At 36.4% G+C, this 13,276-nt stretch overlaps 1 non-coding gene across 1 annotated transcript; it reads right to left on the reverse strand.

The window, feature by feature from the left end:
* Positions 1-5,055: 5,055 nt before the first annotated feature.
* On the reverse strand, positions 5,056-5,160 carry LOC121154705. Its single transcript, XR_005883591.1, has one exon. It is a non-coding gene; the product is annotated as a U6 spliceosomal RNA (small nuclear RNA).
* Positions 5,161-13,276: the final 8,116 nt, after the last annotated feature.

The raw sequence follows: 13,276 nt of genomic DNA on the forward strand, positions 1-13,276 counted from the left end.
GTTTTGCAAATTATGATATACAAGGTTAAGTTTACATTATAATTTCAACCAAGAAAACACACATTTGTGGACTGCCAAGGTCTGGATGAATGCTGAAACTGAACGAATAATTGGCAATGTATATGGAGAAGGAGAATATGAAAACCAGAATTTTGCTTAAAAATGAAACCAGTGTGTGAAAGAAACTGTAGAGAGAATGAAGAAAGAAGAGAAAAAGTAAAGTAGAAAAAAATTATCAAATTCAAAGACACGAAGAGTCAGGTGTAGCACACAATTACAAGTGTAAGAAAGACAAAAACGGAAAGACAAAATTAAATTTTTAAAATAAATTGAATGTTGGTTAATATTTCAGAACCACTTTAATACAGTGGTGACTGCATTGCTCAATAGTATATGTACAAATGACATGGAAGAATACAGAGGACGCACTGACATTGGCTGTGTTTTGCAATGTCCTGTGGAAGTTACAGTAGCGTGAGCTAACCCAGACTACATAGAAGGCAGGCTTACAGGAATAGCATAATGCCATGGTGACATGGTGTTACCCTCCAGGGGCAGAGATTGTCAAGAATTAAGAAGGAATAACAACAATAACAACATTAAGAATGACATTTGCTAACAGCCTATAAAAGAAAAATTATGTCACTTTTTCTTATAAAACAACGTAAGTATGAGTAATGATACAACAAACCATATATCAACTGATAGAGTAATTCCTTTCATTTATGTAATCATGCCAAAAATTTCATATATTTTTCAAATACAAATTCAAGCCCATAATTATACTCCCAACATTCCCTTATTCCTTTCCTCTCCTCTCTTTTCTCTCCCACTCTCATTCTTTTCACAAAATGAGTGGAACAATAATACATGTGAATTAAAATAAATTCAGAAAGTATCCTTCATCATTTTTAGCCTGAAAAGTTATTTCTAAACTCATGTCAATCAGTAATGTGATTTATTGCATTATGATTATTTACTATATATTACTTTGTTTATTAGTTTATTTCAAATTTTTAGTTAATTAAAGTTTATTTTGTTTTTTTTTTATAAAAAGGAAAATGCATGCTTATGAAACACTGTAGAATAAAACATTTTTTGGAGGCCTGTGTTGTAATGCAGCCAATTAAGGTGTTGCCTGGGATGCAAGAATCACATATGAGCATCAGTGTGCCTGGAAAAGCGATGGAAGATGGCCCAAGCACTTTGTTCCCCATCATGGCTTCGGGTGACTTAGAAGCATTTCCAGGCCCAGCTCCACATGCTGCAGTCGCTTATGGAGTACCAGATGTAGGTTTCTCTGTCTCCTCTCTTTCTCCTTTCCCTCTTTCTTCCCTTCCTTCTGTAAATAGGACTTCAAATAAATACAATCAATCTTACAGAATCTTACAGAAACTTACAAACAATCTTGCAGACACAAGCAAAAGAAATGGACAAGTATTTTCAGTAAGAGAGAAATGATCAGGAGACACATTAAAATGCTCAGGATCAATAACTCTCAAGGAAGTGCAATTAAAAACCACAGTGGTGTTTTATGTCAATCCAGTTAGAATGGCTCTCATCCCAAAATAACAAAACAACAGTTACTGGTGAGCATGTGGGAAAAAAAGATAATATAAAACTTTTGGGGGGGGGGGGCTGGGAATATAAACTAGTAAAAACATTATGGAAGATAATACAGAGATTCCTGAAAAATCTGTGGATTGATTTACCATATGACTCAGCCATTGTGCCCCTGGGAATGTGCCAAAGGGGAATGAACTAAGCATATGAAACAAACTTCTGTATCCCCACCTTTATAGCAGCTCGATTCACAATAGCTAAGATACTGATTTCTTCTTTGTGATGACATACTTAAGTTTATTGAATAGTCACAAAGTTCTCGAGTTATGAATATCGCTAGGTTCGCGCTGTTTGAATGAACACAAATTTGATGTGCTGATGATAATTGCATTGGGAAACTCAACATTTTTAATGTCTTGAGTCATGCTTTAATTCCCCTCTCATGTTACATTAATGTAGATTCAAATACATTCATCATGTCTTTGTAAGACAATAAAATCCTGCATGCAATGTACTTGAGGAATTAAAACTTGAAGCAATAATTTAAAGCATCAAGTGTTAAGATGACACTGTTTACAAACTAGTGGATCTACAGCTTTATCATGCACTTCTGATTTTGAAACTCTAGCTGTGGCTCCGCACTGCGAAGAGGGACGTAAGTAAACAGTGGCTTCAGTCACCCTTACGAGGATGTTAAATCTCTGCCCTGGGAAACCTGATGTTTTACTTTCTAATATGAGCCTGTATTGATCACCCTGAAGGGCTAGCTACTTTCCTGTTTTCTACTCATGCTTAGAAATCCATCAACATCTCGAAAATACTCCCAGTTAGGTACTATTGCTCTCTTGTCATTTTCACTGATTAATGAATATCAGGAATACAGAGGACATTCCCATGCAGTTAGTGAAATAAACAGATTTATTATGTCATGACCTATATAATACAGGGATACAATGTGAATACCTGATTCTTATTGTTATTTTAAGAAGTTCAATAAAATCATACAGCAACAAGGTGCTTTTTTAACGTGAATTCTCAGTCCCTATTATATATATATATAATATATATATATTTACATATATATTTTATATATAAGTTATAAAATATAACATATATAAAAATTTATATATAAGTAATGTAAGAACATGTTTATAACCAACAGGTTACTTTACATAGCTTTAAATAGATACACAGGGGAAAGGATTAAGTAGCAGTTACACTCTGCTTCTGAGTCTCACTGTTTCTTCACAAACAGTAGATTGTCTTTTTGCTAAGCTCTTTGAAAAGAATATGAGTCACAAATTGTGTTTTTGTTTTCGTTTGTGTCCAATTCCAGCTATATATAGATGATTAGCTTGTTTTGAGTTTTCTTTTTACCACAGGAACATCAATGAATATTGGTCTTCAAATTTTAATAGAACGTGCCTCACAGACAGATAGCCATGCGTAATCCTCCAAAAAATCAAAGCCTTAATGGTGTTACCATTCACTTAGTGGTCGGAATAATGAAGTCTACTGTCCTCAGTTTCATAAACTCATCAGTAAATGTATTAACAAGTGCTGTTAAGTCTTTGTGGACAAAGGTAATTTTCGCTTATGATAAACAGAGAGGAAGCCTAAGGAATCGATAATATCAGAATATCACATGGTAATGTTTGTTGGATTTAACTGTATAAACTGTGTAGATTAGATAACAAAAACACAATCTGTCTGTTGAGTGGTCACTTCATTCTGTGGTTATGTGGCTCAAGGTGACCACTGTGCAGAACGTAAGTAAATTTTGATATTTTCTCAAGTCCAAATCAACCTTTTTCACAATTTATAGCTATGGATAATCTAATATTTCAAGGTCCAGTGATGGCAAAAATGGTTTTCCATTTTAAAAAATAATATTAAAAGACATGTAGGATATTTTTATATGCAAGAAAAATTTACTTTTTCATGAAAGTGTGAAAAAATGTCTGTTTCTAATGAAATGTTCGCTTTTTCTTCTGATTTACAAAGGTCTGATATTTTGACCCAAATATTTGGGAGTTTCACCAACAGTGAATGATGGCCCAGTGAATGAAAGCCCAGGAGACCTGCTCTCCAGGAAGCTGTGATCCACCCACTCTATCAAAGGAGAATCAGAACGGGGTAAAAGAAAGAGAGCTCAAAAATACTTAGGACAAAATCGACATTGACCACAATGTTAAATGCTTTTTCCTGTGTTCCCAGAATTATCAGCAAACACATAGTGGTTAGACTAATGAGTAAATAAATGAATCATCAAATAAGTAATGAAATGACTGAATTGGTGTGTATAATAGGGGGAGGAAGCACTTGAGAGTGGTTTCTGCTCTGGTTTGAATAGTTGTGTGCAAATTGCTATTATTTACTTAAATAAGGACAGTCTAAATTTTGCTGGGAGTGATAGCCGCCAATTCTAGTATTACGGATCCATATATATTTTTTTAACTTTTGGATAATGCTATTTCATGGTTAAAGATATTGTGATTCCTTCTCATTGTCAAGAAGATTTAAATTCATGTCTTCAATAGATTCCAACGACAGCATCTACTGCCCCTCTGCATCTTGTGCTCACTTGCCCATGGACTTTGTGTTGCTTTTTTCTTCTGATTGATAAACATGCTCCTGGAATATCGCAGAACCAAGAACGTTTATAGATACATACATATTTCCAATCTTTCCAAAGCATTTCTCAAACGATTTTCTGATTTCCCCCCCATAATATCCTATAAACCGTTTCCTAACAATTCTTCTGAATGTGACTTAAAGCACTTGGAAAATCATGATTTTGTAAGATAATATTTATTTCACAGACTCACTGAGTATCTCAAAAGTAGACTAGAGATAAGTTTCAGAGACAACTGAGGTTAGTATGCTAATTAAACAGTGAAATAAAAGCTTGCTTTGTTTGTTAAAGAATGGTTTGTTTATATTGGAAAGGCAGATCTGCAGGCAGAGGAGAGACATGGAGGAAAGTTTTCCAACTGTCGCTTCATTGCTCAAATGGCCATAATGGCCAGAGCTGAGCTGATACAAATCCAGGTGTCCCCTGCAGGTGTGTCACATGGCAGCATTGTCCCAAGGTGTTGGGCCATCCTGTATTGCTTTCTCAGGCCATAAGCAGGGAGATGGATGAGAAGCAGAGCAGCCAGGCATGAATCAGTGCCAATAGGGGCCGTGTCACTTGCAGGTAGAGGATTGGCCAGTAGAACCAACACTTAGGCACAAATGCTTGTGTTTTGTGGGGCCCAAAGAAAAATAAAATTAATTTTTTAGCTAGCTACACAAGTTACAAAATGATATATTTAAAATGTTATTCAAAAATGTCCTGAAAATTATACTGCAATTTTGATGAAGCAACTTACAAATGTCACAAAGAAGTCAACCTAAAAAATAGATACTTACAAAAGCTACTTACTCCCTTAAATAAAGTTTTCACTAACACTTTATATCTTCTTTGAGCTATAAATACATTTTTACACTAGTACACATCATAGACACTGACATTTTCCTGCCATCCTTGTGCAGGGGTCATGCTCATCGTCTCTATCATTCCAACTTCAGTATATGTGTTGCCGAAGCGAGCACAGGCACTGATATTTTTAAATGTTCGTAAGCAAACATATTTATTCTCTTGATTTCTCTATGTGTTGATATCTAAAGTATACTAATTTAGAAACAAAAAATACAAATAAAATATTTAGGTGAAAATTTCCCTTTGTCTCTCCCAGTTCTCAAGAGGTTAATATGACTAGGTGTTTTCTTACTTGAACACAGCCTTCTCACCCTGCAACAGCTCCTTTTCTGCATGTCCATTGAGAACGTTCTTCAGAGTGATGCTCTGTAATGCCTGGACCTTTCTTAGAGCCTCTGGCTCTTCCTTCGGAGTCCTCTGGTTCAGGACATTTGTATTATGCTTTATCTGCAGTTCTCTTATGGAGCTTCCAAGAGAGGGTAATTGGCTCCTTAGTTCTCATGCTCCCAACTTTATATTCTCATCCATCCCGAAAATTGGAATCCTGTGCTACTTTGTACTTATTCAGGATCCCTCATGGTCACATCATGTACTGAAAATCCCAGACCATGCCTCAGCTTTTGAATGCTGCCTTACTGTTACCAGTCCTGTCAGTACTTCTGATGATTTCAATTTTCAGAGCGGAGACAATTCCAGCTAACCTGCCTTCTGTGGTTCTTGAGCTACTGCAAACTTCTATTTTTCCTTCCAGTCCCTCCGTTCCGTGTCATGACCTAGACCTTGTTCTTACCTGTAGAAGCAACTCCCCCATGTTCTCAATTTCATGCATCACACTCTGTCAGCTTGACTCCCTGACTCCTTGCGTGTAGCTCACTGCCTCAAGCAATCCCACCCTAATGAGCTGCATGCCACTGGGATGTGTATTTATTGATCCCGCAATATTTCCACTTTTCTCATCAGCTTGAAATTTCTCTTCTATGAAAACCAAAAATGACTTCTATATTCAGTTGTTTAAATGATCCGTTGTCCATTTCACTAACTATACTGTGTGGAGAAACCCTGGTCCTTGTTAAATTCATCTCTTTTTGTTAACCCAGCTTTGAAGCTAAGTGCACTCAGGACAGGAGTAAACACATGACAATGCTACTTGATGTCATTGTTGGTTATCATAACCCTCTTATTAAGGCCTTGATCTTGTTGCAACACCGATGAGCAAAAGGCACCTCTGCTTTCTTTGGCTGGGTTCAGCTATTTTTATGAAAGATTGTTTCATTTTAATTGGGAAGTCAAATCTACAGAGAAAAGGATTGACAGACAGGACAATTTCTGTGGGTGGGTCCACTCCCCAGGTGGCCGTAATGGCCAGAGCTGCGTTGATCTGAAGGCAGGAGGCAGCGTTATCTTCCTGGTCTCCCACATGGGAGCAGGCTCCCGAGACCTCAGGTTATTCTCTACTGTTTTGTTAGGCCACAGGCAGGGAGCTGGTTGGGAAATGGAGCAGCCAGAACAAGAATCGGTTCCTACAAGGCATCCTGGTGCCTGTAAGGCAAGGATTTAGCCACTAGGTCATCGCTCAGGGCCCGAGTTAAGCTATTTTTCTAGTGTACTATTACCAGTCGTAACAATGAGATATAGTTCAGCTCTGACTGATCCCCTGGATTCAGCACCAAAGCAAACGAAACAACTCAGTAGGGGACTTATTCCCGCACAAAAAGCATGCTTACAGTACTGCACCCAATGCAATTGTCTTAGAACACAAGTTTCAGTATGAAAGATTAAGTTTCAAAAATCACTGAAACCCCTGATATCTTTTGGGCAAATATACGATATGATCAGTTTTACATAAAATATTTCTGAAAATGTATGTTAATAATGTTACCTTTCCTATAGTTTCATCTAGTTGGAGCTGAGCCTATTGATTGAGAAAGTGTGTACATCTGCAGTAATAGTAAATTCTTAAAGTTTTTTTTTAAATGTTTTTCTTTGCTATTTTCTGCCCTATCCTGTCTGCTTTCATTAGGTCTCCTCTACTAAATCAATACCAATCTATATTGGATTTAGAACTTAATACATTGTTATTTTATGATGTTGCCCTGTCACATAGGGTACAAGTTATTCATATAGCATACAACATTTTAAACTGTTTCAATGGAAAGCAAGTGAATACTTACACAATTGTATGTCACAGCGATAATGAACCCTAGACAAGTTTTGGACATGCTTCTCTCCCTCAACAAGCATGGTAATTGTGTGGAGCATATTCAGGAAGACATTTTGGGAAAATTAGGAAAAGGTATCTTTGTAAATTTTACAACTTTAGTATGAAAGCCTACTGAAGTCCACATATGTCAAAATATCTGCTTTTAATCCCAGGATGAATAGTAAATGCTCTCTCTGATAATAAGTAGGTAAAGCATACAGAGACATACATTCATCTAGAGTAACTGTGTCATGGAGACTAGCGTGTGGAGAAGTGAAGAGTGCAGTATGCATCTTAACTCCTGAATCAGAGATGGACTCCCAATGAAACTGCCAAATATTTCTTGACAACAGAATGCTGGACTTTCTATAGTCTGTAATTGTCTATAACTACATTGTCAGGATACACTTAAATTGCAGAATGATGCACTTAATGACTGTTGCTGAAGGGTTATACTATTGTAATAATACAGGAGAAATCAGCAGAGATGGGGAGAGAGTAGGAATGGGAAGGATGGGAGTGGAAATCCCTGCGCCTATGGAATTGTATCATGGGAAAAATGTAAAAGAATTATGTAAAGTATTCTCTTGGATAAGGCAATGAGATTTTAACCCATAATTATTGTGACAAACCATAGAATATGCCTACGAAGCAAATGCAGATTAGCTCTTAGTTTGTACAGTTTAAATATTAATATTACTATGAAATAATATATGATGTTTAACTGGAGCTAGCCAGTGAAACAGTTTATGTTCTTAATGTTTTTGTTTTAATCTAAGAAGGACGGTCCAAATTCAATGTTATTAAATTTAAATGATCCTGGAATAATAACATAGCCATATAAACACAAATATTTTTAATCCTCTGAGCAACTTTAGTCACTTTGTTTTCCAAATGGATGAATTACATTTCACACAAATAGAAATATCACCTCTGTCAAGGATCTGTAGAGTGGCTGTATTTTTGTAACATTAATTTCTATATATTTTAAATATGCAAATAAATATTGTCTACATAAGGTAATTCATAGCTTTAAAATATGCAAAATACTTAAATATAAAATGTGGGAGATCACCCCTGGATCTCTGCCAGCTTGGCCTATGTGGGAGGTGATAGGCACACAGCACATGGTGTCCCCAGGGGAACCCCCGACTGTGGTTTCAGCTAACCGAGACCTCAACCTGGCCTGTTGACTGGTCATACAAGCAAGGGCAGTGGGTTGAACCCTGATCTCTCTTCTCTGTCCTTAAATGAGTTGTGCTGGGACTTCCTTGATAAGCAACTCTTACAAGTCAGGTGCAGTCTGCAGTACCTGTCAGCTTACCTTGTATATGTGACTCATGGTCTACCTGCCAGCCATGAGTGTTGTATGAGAACTATGACTTGATTGGAGGGTCTAGAGAGATAGACATAGATTCTAGCCAATTATAGTTCTACTGTTGGGTGAATGGACGGTTGGGCTCTGCCCTTCTTCTTTCCCCTTTCTTAGTCTATATAAGTTTGTGCTTGCATTACAATAAACAACCAGGCTCTGCCATGGTTCACATTGAAGAACACCACTCCATTGCCCTACACCCTCAGCAGTCATGTGGCCTGCTGATCAGGAAAACCCTGAGAATAAATAGCTATGAATTTTTAGAAGTACATGCTCATGTCACTTTTGTTATTAAGTTTACATGTGGAAAATTAAGATGTTGAATAGATTGGAACTATTGTACAAGCTTTACTTCATTCAGTTGAATAACCAACTCTTTCTAAAATATATCCTTTATGTTTACAAAACTATAAAATTTTAAATATTTGTTTCCATAAATGACATTTACAGATTGAGTTGTAGTTGTCTAATAATCCTTAAGCTTATTAAGGAGAGACTAGGAGAAAATGAAGCTGAATATTTCTGGAAGAAAATGTAACTCAAGGCTCTGGTGTGATGGCTCAATGGCGAAATCTTCACCTAACAATTGCCAGGATCACATACAGGTTCTAGTTCCCATTCCAGCTGCTCCACTTCCCATCCAGCTCTGACTTGTGGCCTGCGAAAGCAATAGAGGGTGGTCCAAAGGCTTTAGGCCATGTACCCACATGGCAGACCCAAATGAATTTTCTGGCTCTTGGATTTGGATCAGATTAGCTTTGGACATTGTGACAATTGGAGACTGAACCAGAGGATGGACAATCTTTTTTCCTGTCTCTCCTTCTCTCTTTAAATCTGTCTTCCTTCCCAATAAAAAATAAATACAGAAACTTTTAAAGAAGTTGTTCCATTAGGTGTCCAAACATTTAAAATGTGCACACACACAATTTGAGCCAGTTAGTTATACATGAAATCAGATTAGATTATATATTTAAATAATATAAAATTGATTGGCATTAGTTATAAAGTTGTATACATTTGTGAAGAAAAAAAGAAAAACTGTTTTGTCACTTAGGAAAATATTTTCTGCTATCATTCAGAAATACTATTGGATGCCTGTCTGTGGCTGTGGTTAAGCTGTTACTAGGGATGACTGAATTAAGCACCAGAGTGCCTGGGTTTATGTTTTGAATCTACTCCCCTTTTCGACTTCCTGATAATGGGGCCCTTAAGTTTGGGAGTCCTTGTTACCTACATGCAGACTTAAAACAAATGCTGACTCTGATTTAGTCTGGACTACTCACAGCTGCCACCGACATTTGGTTAACGAACCAACAGACAGAAGAGCTCATTGGTTTCTCTATTTCGCATCGTCCTGTTTAGGATGATCTCAAAGAGGATATTCTGCTGTTCAATGAACTGCTTTTCATTAATTTCAAATTTGTTGTAGTTGAATGTACACAAAACATTCAACCTATACAAATATGAGTAATAGTAATTCCAAGGAATTCCAAAGAACGGACAGAATTCAGGCATATCAATGGCAACAAAAAACTATCTCAGTGATTCCCTTCTGATTTGCCTGTTAGTTGAGAACCAAAAGAAACTCAAAGCCATCGATGGTGCCAGCCAGTGTCTGCAATCCTGCAATGAGACACTGATAACAGGCAAATCAATGAGGGGGTGATGACTAATCCCCTAGAAAGGCTCTGAACGCATGCTTCTCCCTGTTCTGCAAATTCATATATTCAATTATTAAAAATGCTTTAAAAACAAATATGATGCTATGAAAGTCATGAATTTGACTTTGTGAGTAATGGGATATGTGATCTGGCAAAAAGATCCTTGAGATTTTCCTTCTGGGAAATGACTAAAACCAATGTGCAGCACTTTTCAATAAGCTACCAAACAGGACACAGGAATCAGTTGGGGTTAGTACATTTATAACAGAGAATTGGGCATTTTGACGGGTTGATATTTTTCCTCCACAAGATCAGAACCTTAAGTGATCTTCAAACTGTCAGAAATGAGCTTAATAGGCACCTCCATGAAAACATTAACTACACAATTAAACTTAATGAGGATAAATTCTCCCTTTGCTGGAAAAGGTCACTAGCCTGAACTTAAAAGAAAAAAAATGAGTTCACACACGCACGTCAAGCAGCTGCCAAGAACCAAAGCTGATGTAGTGTTGCAGAAAGACACACTTTACCAGCTTCCTCAATGTTTACCTCAAATGTGGACTATGCAAATGTATAATTTAATAACTTCTATAATTTCATAGACAAGCCACACAAACTCAGAGGAATGTTAGAACTCTAAATGGATCACTGGTAAGTTTGTCATTTCACCCTTTTTTAACGTTAATCTTAGCAATAAAACATTATTTAAAATCATTGGTATTATACATGAGTAAAAGCAGCCCAATCATGGAAGCTCATATATATTTCAGTTCTTCTCTTTTCTATAATTATTCAAAACACATAAAAATTCTTAGAAAACAATATTAAATTTGTTTTTCTATAATGGATGCCACGTGCTTTGAATGTTGCCAAGTATGAGCATTTACAGTTTTATTATCAGTAGAGCCAGGAGACAATCTGCACTTAAAATGCTTGACTAATTGACAGGCATTAACTTAATTAAACATATTAAGATGCTGTTTGATAGTCACTGAGTGATTTTAACGACTGACTCGTTCATTTCCACTAATTTGCCGGTAGGTTTTTAATGTAATGGACTCAACAGAATTCACGATTACTATTTTCAAACTTTTGACATATGGGCTATCTTTATTAATATCATCATAAAATTACATATGTGATAATGAATATTAATTTAAGAGGTTTAAAATACTTGTAATTGCATCTCCATTATAATTTGTGCTTTTTTTTTTTCCATTTTGGAGACCATTAAGGAGAAGTGGTATTAACTTTGGAGAAACTGACTATTTGCAAGTTATCATTAATGCACTAACTCATTTATTTTATGGACTTCCATATGCACAGGAATGCAACTATCTTGGATAAACCCTTTTAAAACAAAGTTGGAAAACTAAGATAACATTGAATATATAAAGTGATTATATGGATCAAATGAAAAATACAATGAAATGATTTTTACAAATAATGTACTTGGACTTGAGGCGATATAAACAGAATCACAAACAAGCCATAACAGAGGCTCTAAGCAGCTCAGCACAGTAGCCTAGCAGTTAAATTCCTCACTTTGCTCATGCCAAGCTTCCATACGGATGTTGGTACTAACCCCAGTGGTCCTTCTTCCCATCCAGCTCCCTGCTTGAGGCCTGGGAAAAGCAGTCAAAGACAGCCCAAAACCTTGGGAACCTGTACCCGCATGGGAGACCTGGAAGAGACTACTGGCTCCTGGCTTTGGATCAGCTCCACGGCAGCCATTGTGGTCACTTGGAGAGTGAATCAACAGGCAGAAGATCTTCCTCTGTCTCTCTTCTTCTCTGTATGTATGTATGACTTTCCAATAAAAATAAAATAAATCTTAAAAAAAATTAGAGGCATTAAGAAAAGTTATTTTAAAGATGGTATACTTGGGCACAGGTTACAAATGTGATCAGTCATTCCCTGAGAGATAGGGATGAAGAGCCAGAGCTTCTAAGTGGTTGGTTTCTTAAGAAAGCAGAATGGAGCTATTAGACAAAGTAGAAAATCTTATAGTAATCAGAAATGGGTTATCTCGATTTTTCACTTTAAATTTTTTTCAATAGAGTTTTACAAAATCAGGAGCTGATGTGAAGTGCATAAAACTCAGGCTGATATGACTATTATAATAATTTATACCTATTGATATATTACCTTATTTTCCTTTCAGTTTCCCATAAGGATTTTGTAAGTCTGTGAAGACAGTAAATAGAATTTACAGCTTCATTTATTCCAAAAGGTGTTGATGAATTATTTGTTGTTTCTCAAGCCTGGAATACCATTTCAAGTAAGATTGATTACTCTGTCTCTACAAAGTTTATCAACTAGATCCTAATACAATGATTAGATCTCTTACACCGTAGAGATTGAACAAAAACATATGGGACTTAAAGCACATTTTGTACTCTTTAGTTATGGGAAAAGATGCTTATATGCAAGTTTTGCAAAGTTCCAAGTAAAAAGTTTAAGTTACCATGATTGTATTTGGCACACATACTTTCATGCTTGCTGCATGCTTAACAATAATAACACACATTGCTGAAAAGACTGTCTACACCCCGTGCTCCTTTCTCTTGCAACTAACAATTATCTTTTCAGTTGGGAACATCTAGAAAAACATAAGAATTGAAAAATTATGTATTTGCTCGCATAGACCTTCCTTTCTCCAGGATGATATGATATCATAGCAAGGTAGAATCATGGTACAGTAAATGATGAAACAGGATATTGCAGTAGCTACTTTTTATAGATTGATGCTTATTTATTTATTTGTATTTGTAAGAGGCAAACACCCCTCATACACTGGTTCATTTCTCAAATGTTCGCAATGACTTGGATTTGGCTGGGTTGAACCCAGGGGTCTGGAATTTAATTCAGGGCTCTCATGCAGGTGGCAGTGGTCCAACTGCTTAAGCCATCTATTGCTACCTTTCAGTGTGCAAATCAGCTGGAAGCTGTAATGCAGAACAAAGTCAAAACCCAGAGTCCACTGACATAGA

This window comes from Ochotona curzoniae, unplaced genomic scaffold (assembly GCF_017591425.1).
Source record: "Ochotona curzoniae isolate NIBS_2020 unplaced genomic scaffold, NIBS_Ocur_1.0 contig_2754, whole genome shotgun sequence".
Taxonomy (NCBI): Eukaryota; Metazoa; Chordata; class Mammalia; order Lagomorpha; family Ochotonidae; genus Ochotona; species Ochotona curzoniae.